A 12,687-nucleotide genomic window follows, 5' to 3' on the forward strand; every position below is an offset into this window, starting at 1 on the left:
CACAACTCCATCCAGATGTACACATTTGCATAAAACACACAGACAGAAACAAAAGAATGAAAAAATCTTCATAGAACAAACTATGTCACAAAATACTATTTATTAGATTTTATTTTAATCGCTTCTCGGCCTTTTGGCTAAGATCAAGTGTAGATTTTATTTTAGAGAAAATGATCAACAAAATGTTGCAAATGATATATCCTACATAGAGTATAGACTACAATGTGAAGCAACTTATCTTTCATTAAGAGTTTCTCAGTTGCCTCTTACTTTGAATCACTTTGAAAAACAAAAGAAGCAAGTATTTGTTATCGAGATTATCTTTAGAGATCATAGATTTTGTAATCATCAAAGCAGATCCTTTCAGGATGGACACCTAAAATCCTTTCTAACAAAAATAGCATGCTTCTGAGTATCTGTGCAGGTGTATGAATGCTAAACTAGGCACACGTAAGCCATGAATCTAAGAAAAGAAAATATTGCAATATGTAGAAAGGAATGTGTATTTGCAATTTTCATTTACAAAAACTCTAACTGCTTGCATTTTCTGGAGCAAAATGGCCTATATCTGTCCTCCAGGGAGACATATTCTTTACTTCAGAGTTTATAAAAGTTTAAGTGATTGCTAGGTACACACATCCTGGCTGATTTGTCTCAAAGATATAATCTCCATTCTCCTTTATCTAATACTCCTCTTTCTTCCTCTTATGCCTGGCTTGGAAGGTAGGCAGAATATTGCCACTCACAGTAATTTACATCTTTCAGTTGACAACAAGAAAATGATGGAAGGAGATCTTTAAAAACAAAGATTACAATAACATGTCCCTTTTCTTCATACAATATAGAAGATATTCTATAAATTATAAAAATTGGGAACAAATGACTAGAGAAAAAGTTACTTTTGTATACCATTCAAAATGTCCTTTATAGTGCACAGTTGATAGCACTCATGTATCACTTTCTCATCCTGTTAATATAGCAGCATGAAATCAATATAATATGCAATATTCCATCTGTATCTCTGTTCACTTCTCACTGGATTATACTATTTAGAGACAGATCCTGACATAAATAAGGAATATAGCTAGTATTTATTTTAAATTTTTGAGTGAGATTTTTATTTTACCAAACATTTATTATTTTGATCAATGCAGATCAATGATAGGGAAGTCTTTCTTGGGTCATCACTTAACTCTACAAATATAAAAAAGAGAACTATTAGGACTGGATGGTGGTGGCGCATGCCTTTAATCCTAGCACTCAGGATAAAGGGGTAGTTGGATCTCTGTGAGTTTGAGACCAGGTTGCCTTACAAAGTGAGCTGTAGGACAACTAGAGCTACACAGTGAAAGATTGTCTTGATAAAAGAGGGAGAGAGAGAGAGAGAGAGAGAGAGAGAGAGAGAGAGAGAGAGAGAGAGAAATATTTTAATCTTTCTCATGAAACAGCTTTAGTAACTCAAGTCATATCTCTTTTCTCCTATTTGCTCAACAGGAAATATTCCAAACAGATTCTACGCAGGCAGTTTAGAACAACCCGGACTAGATAAGCATAGTGTTATTTTTTTCACAAACACAATATTATAGATTTTCACAGTAATACTGTGGACTCTGTTTGCCAATGATATTCTGTCAGAGCTACAAAGTAACTTGGTAAGTTACCAGTGTGAGGAAATGATAAAATTTATATCATGAAGCAGTTAATATGATATCTAAGACATGCTCTCAAGTAAAGTAAAGAAAACAACAAAAGTACTGTAATTCATAGAAATTGACTAAATCATGTTAATTTTAGAGAAAAAGATCTATACAATTTCAAGTAAAAGTAACATGTGATTTATTATCAAAACATCTGTAAGCATAGTCACAACCTCTGAGGACACAGAAAACCCCAGCACAGAGCCTGGTGCTGTGAGCTCTCAACGTGCCTGGTTTTCAAATTTGAGTTTATGCTTGAAAATATTGGCAGCAATTTAAAATGCAGATTCCCGAATCACACAGAATTTCTCAATCAGGGATATATTCGTATCTGTTTCTAATAAATTCCCATGTGTCAAGTTCTGCAGAGAAGCAACTCTGCCTGGAGAACTATTGTCTCTGTCATTCATAAGCTCTAAAGATTACTGGATTGACATTTAAAAATTAGTTTTCCATTGGTCTTTTATAGTGAATCACTTCAGTGGTAGTGAAAACTACTAGGCAGTTACATACAAACATAAAAGTTGTGGCGTTCTTAATGAAAGTATATATATATATATATATATATATATATATATATATATATATATATAATGATCAATATCTAATTGCCTGGGTCAAGTCTTAATTAAGGCTAACATTATATACTGTACACAGCTAGTTTTACTAAGACGATTATTATGTCCTACCCTCTAGTGCATAGTAGTGAACAGAAACTGAAAGAGAGAAGGAATTGAGAATACCCTTGTTAACTTGTAATTGTCTTAAATTCGTTCTACTCCATATAATTACTCAAGTTCTGTGAGGTTAACTGACAGTATCCCGTAGTAGGTTCTGTTCATTTGTTTGTTTGTTTGTTTGTTTTTTGGCCTGAGTTTTCATTTTAAATATCTGTAAGTTCTGTGTGTATGTTGTCCTTTGCTTTGCTATTACAATTATTTCCTCTGCCTCTAAATAAAACATATCAACATCACATGAAACAACACTAAGGAAAGTTCACTGTTCTTCCCAGTGAATTGCCAGAACTTTGGAAGATGAGGTAGGGTTATGTGTTAACTTTCAGCTTGTTATGGCACAGATTTTCATCAGTTACATTGCTGAGTGAATGAAAGAGGAAGAGCAAAATGACATTCTCAAAAATAAAATATAATGAAAATCCAACATGTAACGTGGATATTTTAACCTTGCCACAAATATGCACTATGGAGAATTTTGCATTTTGTGTCTCCACCTGTCTGTGGAATATTTGAAGAGCGTGCTGTATCTTGGTTCTCAATCTCTTTGTTTTTTTTTTAAATTCTCAGGTTCTCTCTTCATCTACTTAGGGACAAGTCTCCAAAGAACAAAGAAAACTTGTCTCTGCATTGAAATTGCTTATAGGACCCAGTTCTGAAGCCATTGTTAAAGATTATTGTTTCTTCCAATAAACAAAAGAACCAACTAAACCAGCCCTATTATCTTGGATGTGAAAAGAAGCAGTGATTAGCCTTTTCTCCTTGTATTTTGATGATAGCTTTTCCTTTATATTAAGTCATACACTTGAGTGAAGCTGTATAAAGCGTGCTCATTAACTTTTCAAATGACACAAAGTTGTTAGGGTCAGTTCATAAAAAATATGATTGAACCACGGTGCAAGTTTATTTTCCTGGGCTGAAACCATGGTGTAAAAATGAGCCACACATAGAGAAAAATGGAAAATCAGGCCAATGTGAGGCATTTCTGTGATGAGATGGCTAGCAGGCTATGTACTATGTACTTTCCACTTCTCCTGTCATCTATGGGCAAAGCATATTCAGCCAGATAATACTTCCCTGTCCCGCTTAGTAATTAATGTGATCAGTGGGAAATCAATTGAAATCACTGAATAAAACTTGTAGAAAAGACCGTGTTTCTTCTTTGCCTTCTTTCTTAGGTTTCCTTTGCTATGACTGAAAGCAATCCAAGGAAGAATGCGTTCATTTCAGCTTGTTACTCATAGGTCACATTCCTTCAGAAGTTAAGGAAGGAACTGAAACTGAGATCATGGAAAAATTATGCATCCTGGCTTTTCCCATAGTTTGATAGCCAGGTTCTTGTGCAACCCAGGAACAGTAACCGAATCCTGGCATCATCCACAACAGGTGACTCTCACAGTGGGCCGAGCTCTTCCATAGTTAAGAAACATCTCGGAGCCTTGTAGGCCAGCAGATTGTCGGGATATTTGAAATGGTGATATTTAATAGTGATTTATATACAAAAGCTAAGACTAATTTATATGATGGAATATTATTAAATATTCCATAATTGATTATTCCATTTCATGCAGTTTTTGCTTGTAGATAGATGGAGATATTTAATCAGTACTTGATGACTCTTTTCAAGACATATTCTTTTAACTACATATTATCACATGTGATCTCTAGGATCAAGAGATCGTTTAATCACACTTGAGGGTTTGACCATGATTCCGTTTGATAATGTTCATTATGGATAGCTCTTACCATTTACTATATATTCTGATTCAGTTAATAAGCACACATGCCAATCCCAAGGACCATTCTTACGGCTTCTCTTTTTACTGACATCATTTCCAAGAACCAAAGCTCATGTAAATACGTTGTCTTTTTAATCATTGAAAGAACATGTGTGGTTATTAAATAGCAAATAGGTAACTTTTTATAAGAAAATTGTCAAGAACAATGATATAGAAATTGTGCATTTTGAGGACATACACATGTGCATAGGTACAAAATAAAATACATCCATACATCTATATATTGCTTTGAAAGTTAGATTAAAGCTGTTATAAAATAGAAAACTTGATCAATACACTTAGAAACGTATTTCAATTTATGTCAACCGATGTCAACCAACACTTACTATTTTTTATTTATTTTTTGCCCTCCCTCTACATACCGTCTCCATTTCCTCATCTTCACGTTTAGGTAAGTCAAAACAAATGAAAAAAACCAGTACATAAAAAAATACCACACAATTTTAAAAAATCAAAATTTAAAAATAGTAACATGAGCTAGATTTCCTATTCAAGGGAATCCACTAGGCGACCAAGTTGAGAAGAAAACAGACACATAAGATCCTGTGATGAACAGCCCTCAGCTAGTACGCTGCAATCTAATATGCTCAACTACAGAGTCACCAGAACCAATCTGCACTTAACAAATGCTTCAATAAAGAGATTACACCTTTGCTTCCCTTAGGCTTCCCTTAGGTATCTTGAGGATACTTACCTTCCTACAACTCAAAATATCTGAGGCATAGTGGATGGCCAGACATGAAACTGCACTGGCAGAACTATTTCCATTATCAATGAGGTGAGGTTGATGTGCTAATGAGTTTACACTAACTTAACCCATCATACAGTCACACTTGAGACATGCATGAATCTGTATTATAATGATGACACTCATCATGGACCACGTCTCTTACCACTTACTATATATCCTGGTTTAACTAGTAAATCCATAGACCAATCTCAGGGTCCAACATCACAGCCTCTCTTTATATTGACTCATTTCTAAGAAACACAATATAAACTATGTCATGCCATCTGCTATGAGTTGTAGTGCATGAGTAAAGTTGCTTGGTGATAAAGTCCTGGGTCAGTGGCACACCAGGCTCTGCAGACAGTCTTAAAATAACCAGGCCTGTGAGTCATTTGTTCAAAGCAACCAGACTCAGAAATCATTTCACACAAAGCTGAAAAGGCATAAAAATTCTTTTATCTAGTAGTGTACTGCAAATAACTAAATAACTATAAGAATTTATAAGAATCAGTGGGTTGCCTTTTTGTCTTAGTGACAGTGTCCTTTGCTTTACAGAAGCTTCTCAGTCTCAGGAGGTCCCATTTATTCAATGAGGCCCTTAATGTCTGTGCTGCTGAAGTTATACATAGGAAGTGATCTCCTGTGCCCATCTGTTGTAGGGTACTTCCCACTTTCTCTTCTATCAGGTTCAGTGTGTTCAGACTGATATTGAGGTCCTTAATCCATTTGGACTTGATTTTTGTGCATGGTGATAGATATGGGTCTATTTTCATTCTTCTGCAGATTGACAACCAGTTTTGCCAGCACTCAAGAACAATGGCAATGGGTTTTTGATCCTACTGCACGTGCTGGCTTTGGGAGGGCCTGGGCGGTTTGGATGCTCAACTCACTAAACCTGGATGGAGGTGGGCGGTCCTTGGACTTCCCACAGGTCAGGGAACCCTGATGGCTCTTCAAGCTGATGAGGGAGAGGGACTTAATCAGGGGAGGGGGAGGGAAATGGGAGGTGGTGGCGGGGAGGAGGCAGAAATCCTCAATAAATAAATAAATTTAAAAAAAAAGTGGAAGGAAAAAAAAGACTTCCAAAAAAAAGAATTTATAAGAATCAAATATATATACACACACATGTATATGTATATATATATATATATATATATATATGTATGTATTTTATAGTTAAATGTTTTCTTTATAAATGTGGCCTCAGATTACTACAAGTAGTTCTAAAAATGTTCCTATAAGGGGAAAATGCAACTTAGCTCTGCCAAACAAAGATAACCTCTACTGACATGGCTTGTTCTCTCACTTTCTTTTGCTAAACATATATTTTGTATATGCAATACCAACCTATGATGTAAAATTTATTACTTTTTTCTCTCTTTATTTAAATCAGAGTGTATCTCTGTATTTTATGAAGTTAATAAACATACAATAAATTTCCTATCATTTACTAACTGAATCTTTATTTTTGTCCTTTATTGTCATAGTTTTCTATTTTAATAATAACTGACTACCTCTGAAGGTCAGAATACATTGTTGTGAAGTATCAGATTAAGTGTGCTATCAATTAGAAAGAATTTCATAATACGTTTATACATTTACAATGTGCTAGTATAAAGTATAATAGGTTTCTAAGTTTAGAAGTTCTGATTTCTTATGAATACATCTCAATTTCTACTTATAATAATTTGTATTTATTTCTCACATCATTTTCCAAAAAAAAAGAAAAATTTATGTCTTTTTCACTGGGATTTAATTTGTATTTGGAAAGAAAGACTCAAATATATGAGACAATTTAATTGTGTAGTTGAAATATAACACCATCTTCCCTACCATATAGTGTTCAATTTTAAAGAAATGCACATATGTGCAAATTTTCCTTAAAATACTCCTACAAATAAATGCTTTCTGCCTGTTAATGAGTCAGGGAATCTATTGAGCCAATAGGAATTAAGTCTTGGTAAAGTTTTAAGATATATGACCCAGTAGTTTACCATATTTACATGCACACAGTCACATAACTAGTTCTTGAATATTTTATATGTGCATGTTTGCCCATGATCAAATAAATCCTTACTTGAAATAACTAATCAAGTAATAAATATTTGACAGCTTTCAGTGTTGATTTATCTATCATATTTAAGTCTGTAAAATATAGATAAGGCACCTTTAAAGACACTCATGAAGATTGTAAGTGAATACTATATGAAATGTAAGGCAATAGAGAACCATAAATACCTTTACTCTACTCCCTGTACATATGTTCAGCAAAGATAGAAAATGGAATCATAATATACATAATAAAAATCAAAACATATTTACTCAAATATATGCCATTAAAAATTAAGATATCTTGAGACATTTCATATATAAATATTTTAGATATAAACTGGACAAACTGACACAGAAACACATTGACTTATCTCTTTACACTTCACCTGTAAACATGCGAGCATCACTGGTGAGTCCGTCCATCCCTTCTTCTGATGTCACAGCCTCTGTATCACATTACATTATCATCTCAAAGACTCAGGGTTTCACAGGCTTAGAACAGCCCAAGGAACCTCTTAGGTTAAACTACTTCTACGCACCTGCAGTCTTCCTTACTGTGGATAGTAGTCTGATTATTCTTTACTTTGAATTTTTTTAACGTGTGTGTGTGTTTGTATATGTGTGTGTGTGTGTGTGTGTGTGTGTGTGTGTGGCTATATATATATATGAGAACAGGTGGTTGCAGATATCAAGAGGTCAAAAGAAGGCATGCGAATCCCAGGAGCTAGAGTTACAGGTGATTGTGAGCAGCCTGACAGGCTCTGGAACAATCCACTTTGGTCCTCTGAGAGAGCAGGGCACTCTAAAGAGGTGAGCCATCCCTCCAGCCCTACTTAAACATCCTGACAAAATGAGAAGAGGTACTATATTTCTGCCCATCAGAACTGTGAAACAGAAGAGAACAGAACAGCAAGTAGAGGAAAATACGAGCCAACAGAGAAAGGATAAAGGGACTGAGGAACTAAAGCTTCAGTTTCAAAATCATCTGGATTCTAGCTGCTGTGATAAGCTTTCCATTTGCTCCTTCGCAGTCATGAGCTCGTCCTTTCTTCCTGTCCAACGTGTGTGTGTGGTGCTGCATGGAGTTTGGGCCTGTATTAAAGAGTTTTCTTACCTCTGGGTTTACACTGGATCAACCCACTATAAAACACCAGTTGATGTAAGAGAAAAAGAGCAAGGAGGAGTACTTAGTCATAGAGCTTTTTCTCCTTGAAGCGTACAAATCGACTATCTCCTGCAGGTGTTTCTTCTATTGTCATTCCCAACCCTCTGTAATTGCTCTCTCCTCTTTTTTAGGCCCTTGGCTTAGTAAAGATCTCTTCTTGTACAGGTCATGAATTATGTTTTTCTTTTCTTGTCTTTCTTTTTTTTTTTCTTTTGGTTTTTTGAGACAGGGTTTCTCTGTGTAACAGTCCTAGCTGCCCTGAAATTAGCTCTTGTAGACCAGGCTGGTCTCAAACTCACAGGCATTCACCTGCTCTGCCTCTTGAGTGTTGGGATTAAAGGCTTGCTCCACCACCTTGTGGCCCAGGTATTGGATTATTGCATTATTTGTTGTTATTTCCCTGTATCCTTCCCAGGTGTATCCACATATATTTCTGTTAATAACTTTTTTAGCTACCTAGTGTAAACATCTGTTTCCTGCTTTGACTCCTACTGGTAAGCCAGTTTCAGATTCCAATTACTGGAAAAAGAAAAAAAAATCTTTAATTAAACTTTGTTAAATGTATTTTGCATCACTCATAAAGAGGAATAAAAATTGATTATTTGTAAATACAAATACAAAATGATATTTTCTAAACTCACTGATAAATTTGGAAAGGTCTAGATTACATAGAAATGATTCAATTTCTTTTATGTAGGAGACAAAATGGCACATAGCTTTCATGGTGACAAGAAACAGTAAGTTCTTCAAGAAAGTGAAAGATACACTTTGGCCAAAAGATGCTCACACTTAAAGAAAAGAAGTGGCTAAGTCACGGGCAACAAAGTGGCTGAATACCTTGTAGTATAACACAGCTAAATTTAAATCATCTCTGTTTCTTTTTTCCAGGTAAGTTTGGGGCTAATATAGCAAATAGGACAGGGAATAGATGATTATGTGAATGAGTGAACAAGAGAACATTTATTGGTTTATGACCTTATGCTTATAAAAAGTATATATTTTCTTACTTATTTCATTAGCTTTTGCTACAAGGAAAGCAAAAGCTTCCAGTATCTGCAGTTTATATTTACTGATAGCTGGTGAAGATATCCAGGCATGTGGACATTGCAGATGTGACTGAGCTTGGGTCTTGAATGCAAATATTTTGTCCTAACCAAGTAGACCTTAAATGCAATTAGGAATCTTTTTATAGAAAAAAGATAAAGGAATATTCCATTTGCTAAGGATTGCAGCACCAAGGCAGGCAGCTGGGTTGGCTGCAAAGGGCAGAATAAGTCAGGGTTCGAATATGTAGCAATACAGTAGTACAAAGTGAGAAGCAAAGAGACTGGTTCTCCCCACAAAGTCCCTTGAAAGGGATCAGTCCTGGTGACATTTTGCTTTCAGCTCAAAGAACCCTGATTATTGGCTTTGAATGTCCAGATGTCTAAGACAATAATCACATGCTGCTTTAAGACAAATACCGTGTGATAATTTACAACAGTAACCATAGAAAACTGGTTCAGAGAAAAGTACAGGCAGCCTCTTCCAATCTCGTGAGTCAAATGCATCAACGACCACAGTGACATTCTCTAAAAAAATAGTCACAGATGGAGACCTGGCACCTTTCAATAGAGATAGCAATGACACAAGAAAGTCTTTTATTAAAGATTAGCTTCTTGTTGAGTCGTGACTTCGCACCAGCCATCTTTTATTCTGCAGGGTAGACAACACCAACAGTCCCCTAGTTTTGCTCAGTTCCCAGGAAAGCTCCCCAAGATCTGGCCCTAACGCAGTACTCAACCAGCCCTAACACTGTCTGGATCCTTTTTAGAACTCACAAATGGCTTTTAAAGCCAGGTTGTGCTGGCTCCTTTGTTTTGGAAGCTGGATTACTTTTTTGATTACTAATCTGGATTTTCTCACAGAAAAAAAAAACATTTATGCTCAGAGGCTGTGAAAAAATAAGAGGGAAAAAAAATCCTTTAGCCCCTGGGGACCACTAAAAGCTGATTAGCCAAAAATACTTTGCATAGATGTAAAAAAGAGAGACATCTGTTGGGGACTTGGCTTGGCATATTACAAGAGTGTTTACCGAATGGGAAAAAAAAGAATGAAGTGCCTGGCAGACAGCAGCACAGGACAAGACACTAGGGACAAACGAATGCAAACTGCATCCGAAAGAGGCTTCTCACTCAGGAACGACAAACTTAGGATTCCTAAGGTGAGCAGGGCTAGCAGGGAAAAACTGGTCATTAAAGCCCACCTGGAAAATGTCTGAGTAGTCAGCTCGGATATGATATGCTCTCTTGCCCCTTCGGCCTTCCCAACGTTCATCAACTTTACATCACAGTCTGTACACAGGCTATCTTCTCTGCCCCATGAATGTTCTATCAGAATGAAAAACAAATGGTTTACTTTGCAGTCGGATAGGTAATTCTATCAGTAGTAACCTAACTCCATAGCCTGTGCTTTAAAAAGACATGTGTATTCAGACGAGGGAAGATATGCTCACTTTTGATAATCAAGATTGGGCTTAAAAATTGTTACAGCTTAAATGTGTAAACATATTTTTAAGTGTCTAAAATCTTGGAGGGAAAATATCTAATAAGTAATTCAACTTTTAGGTGCTACCATGGTTGTAGATACATGCCATATTTTAAATTGCTTACATAACTTGTGAATTAGCAGAGACACATAACATAACGACTTTTGTGGTGTGTGTGTGTGTGTGTGTGTGTGTTTGTTTAGAAATTTAACTTTTCATCTAAGATATCATTCTTTGGGACTACTTTTTCCGATCCCTTTCATTTCAGTCTTATTATTTTCTTATATTTTAAAATTTCAAAAGATATATTTTAAGTGTTCTAGCCACAAAATTTATATAAGGTGATATATTTGTTACTAGCTTATTTTAATTACCTTATAGTATAAATCTATTAAAATATTGCAGTGTACCTAGAACTATATAGAATTGTATAAAATTGAAGGTAAAATAAAATAACTAAGGAGGTTTTGCTTTTATTTTTGTCCCTAACAGGTAATCTCTAAGTGCATGGAATTTTGTTCCTCATAATATTCTCTGTGTGTCCCTCCTGATGTTGGGCCAGGAAAGAGTTTATCAATGTGATTCATCATGGACACATAATATCAGCTTGATCTACAGAGAGCTAAATCTCTGGTCAACCACTTCCACAGTCAACCAGGTCTATGTGGCCAAATCTCACCAAATATTCTGAGCACCAGTGTCCTGGCAAGCATTTTCAGTTGACAATAGTCCATGTGGACTCTGTGATGGAGAATTGCTAAGAAAAACTAGTGGTGGCCAAGGCTTCACTGGAAAGGTAGCCAGAAATTCAGTCTTAGAACCCTTAGAGACTCAGCCCCTTGGGTCACTTCTCTAGGATGATTTTAATATGTGTCTTTTGCGGTACAGAATCATTAACTGTAATAAAGCTTAGGAGATTTCTGTATGTGTCTCCAGCAATTCAGATCTGAGAAGCCCTGAGCTTTCTAAACACAAGCATTGCAAAGTTTGCAGTAGATGACAAGTTTTATGCACCAGGAGTTTTTGGTAGCTCTGCTCCTTTGAGCACAGAGCCAAACCACAACAGCCATTGTTTCCACAATGTGTTACATCAGCCTGAGACCTTGAGCAAATTGCTACAGGAAGTAGTCTTACCCCTAAGCAAGGAACACAAAAAGACCTTGAAAAGGTGACATCCTCTGGAGGAGCTGGCCTTCAATTTGCTTAGCTTTAAATAAAATTATTTGGCCCATGGACCAAAATAAGCACAATGAAGTTCACTTCAGGGACATTAAAACATCATAATTATGAATACAGGACTCAGTACAATGTCTACAGTAAGAGAACAGTCCTTAGCTAGGCATAATGAAAAGAGATTTCACCTTCAAACAATTTGGAGTAAACATCATCATCAAAATGGAATACCATAGAATTCTCTATCCTTGCTACAGGAATATGGATATTTGTTTTTTATCTAGTGCTAGCCTAAGTATTGGAACACCAGCATATGGGCTGGCTTTTCCAGTGTAGCTGACATCTACATGTACAGTATGCAAAAGTTACTAAGCCTGACTCTATACTTGATAATCTATTACATGACCTGCTAACAAATTGGTCTGGGCAATTTAGTATCCTGTCTGCAAATTCAGCAAAAAAAAAAAAAAAAAAAAAAAACTAGACTACTCTCTAGCACCCCAGATAGTTTTTCTCTAGCAACTCTTATCGTTTCGAGAAGTATATATTGCATTTTAAGGTCTACCCCATGTTTTTCAACTTTCACTAACCTATCTTTCAAAATGGATTTAAATTTATTAAAGGAACAATTTACATTCTTTTTTAATTAATTAATTTATTTATTAAAGATTTCCAGCCGGGCGGTGGTGGCGCACGCCTTTAATCCCAGCACTCGGGAGGCAGACGCAGGTGGATCTCTGTGAGTTCAAGACCAGCCTGGTCTACAGAGCTAGTTCCAGGACAGGATCCAAAGCCACAGAAAAACCCTGT

The 12,687-nt window shown here is 35.9% G+C and overlaps 1 protein-coding gene and 1 pseudogene across 2 annotated transcripts in view; one reads left to right on the forward strand and one right to left on the reverse strand.

Moving 5' to 3' along the window:
* The window catches only part of Lingo2 (leucine rich repeat and Ig domain containing 2), a 1,024,105-nt gene that overhangs the window by 798,863 nt on the left and 212,555 nt on the right, over positions 1 to 12,687 (reverse strand). The window lies entirely within an intron of this gene.
* LOC113457762 lies at positions 118 to 284 on the forward strand (annotated as a pseudogene).

The sequence above is a fragment of the Microtus ochrogaster genome, linkage group LG5 (assembly GCF_000317375.1).
Source record: "Microtus ochrogaster isolate Prairie Vole_2 linkage group LG5, MicOch1.0, whole genome shotgun sequence".
NCBI lineage: Eukaryota > Metazoa > Chordata > Mammalia > Rodentia > Cricetidae > Microtus > Microtus ochrogaster.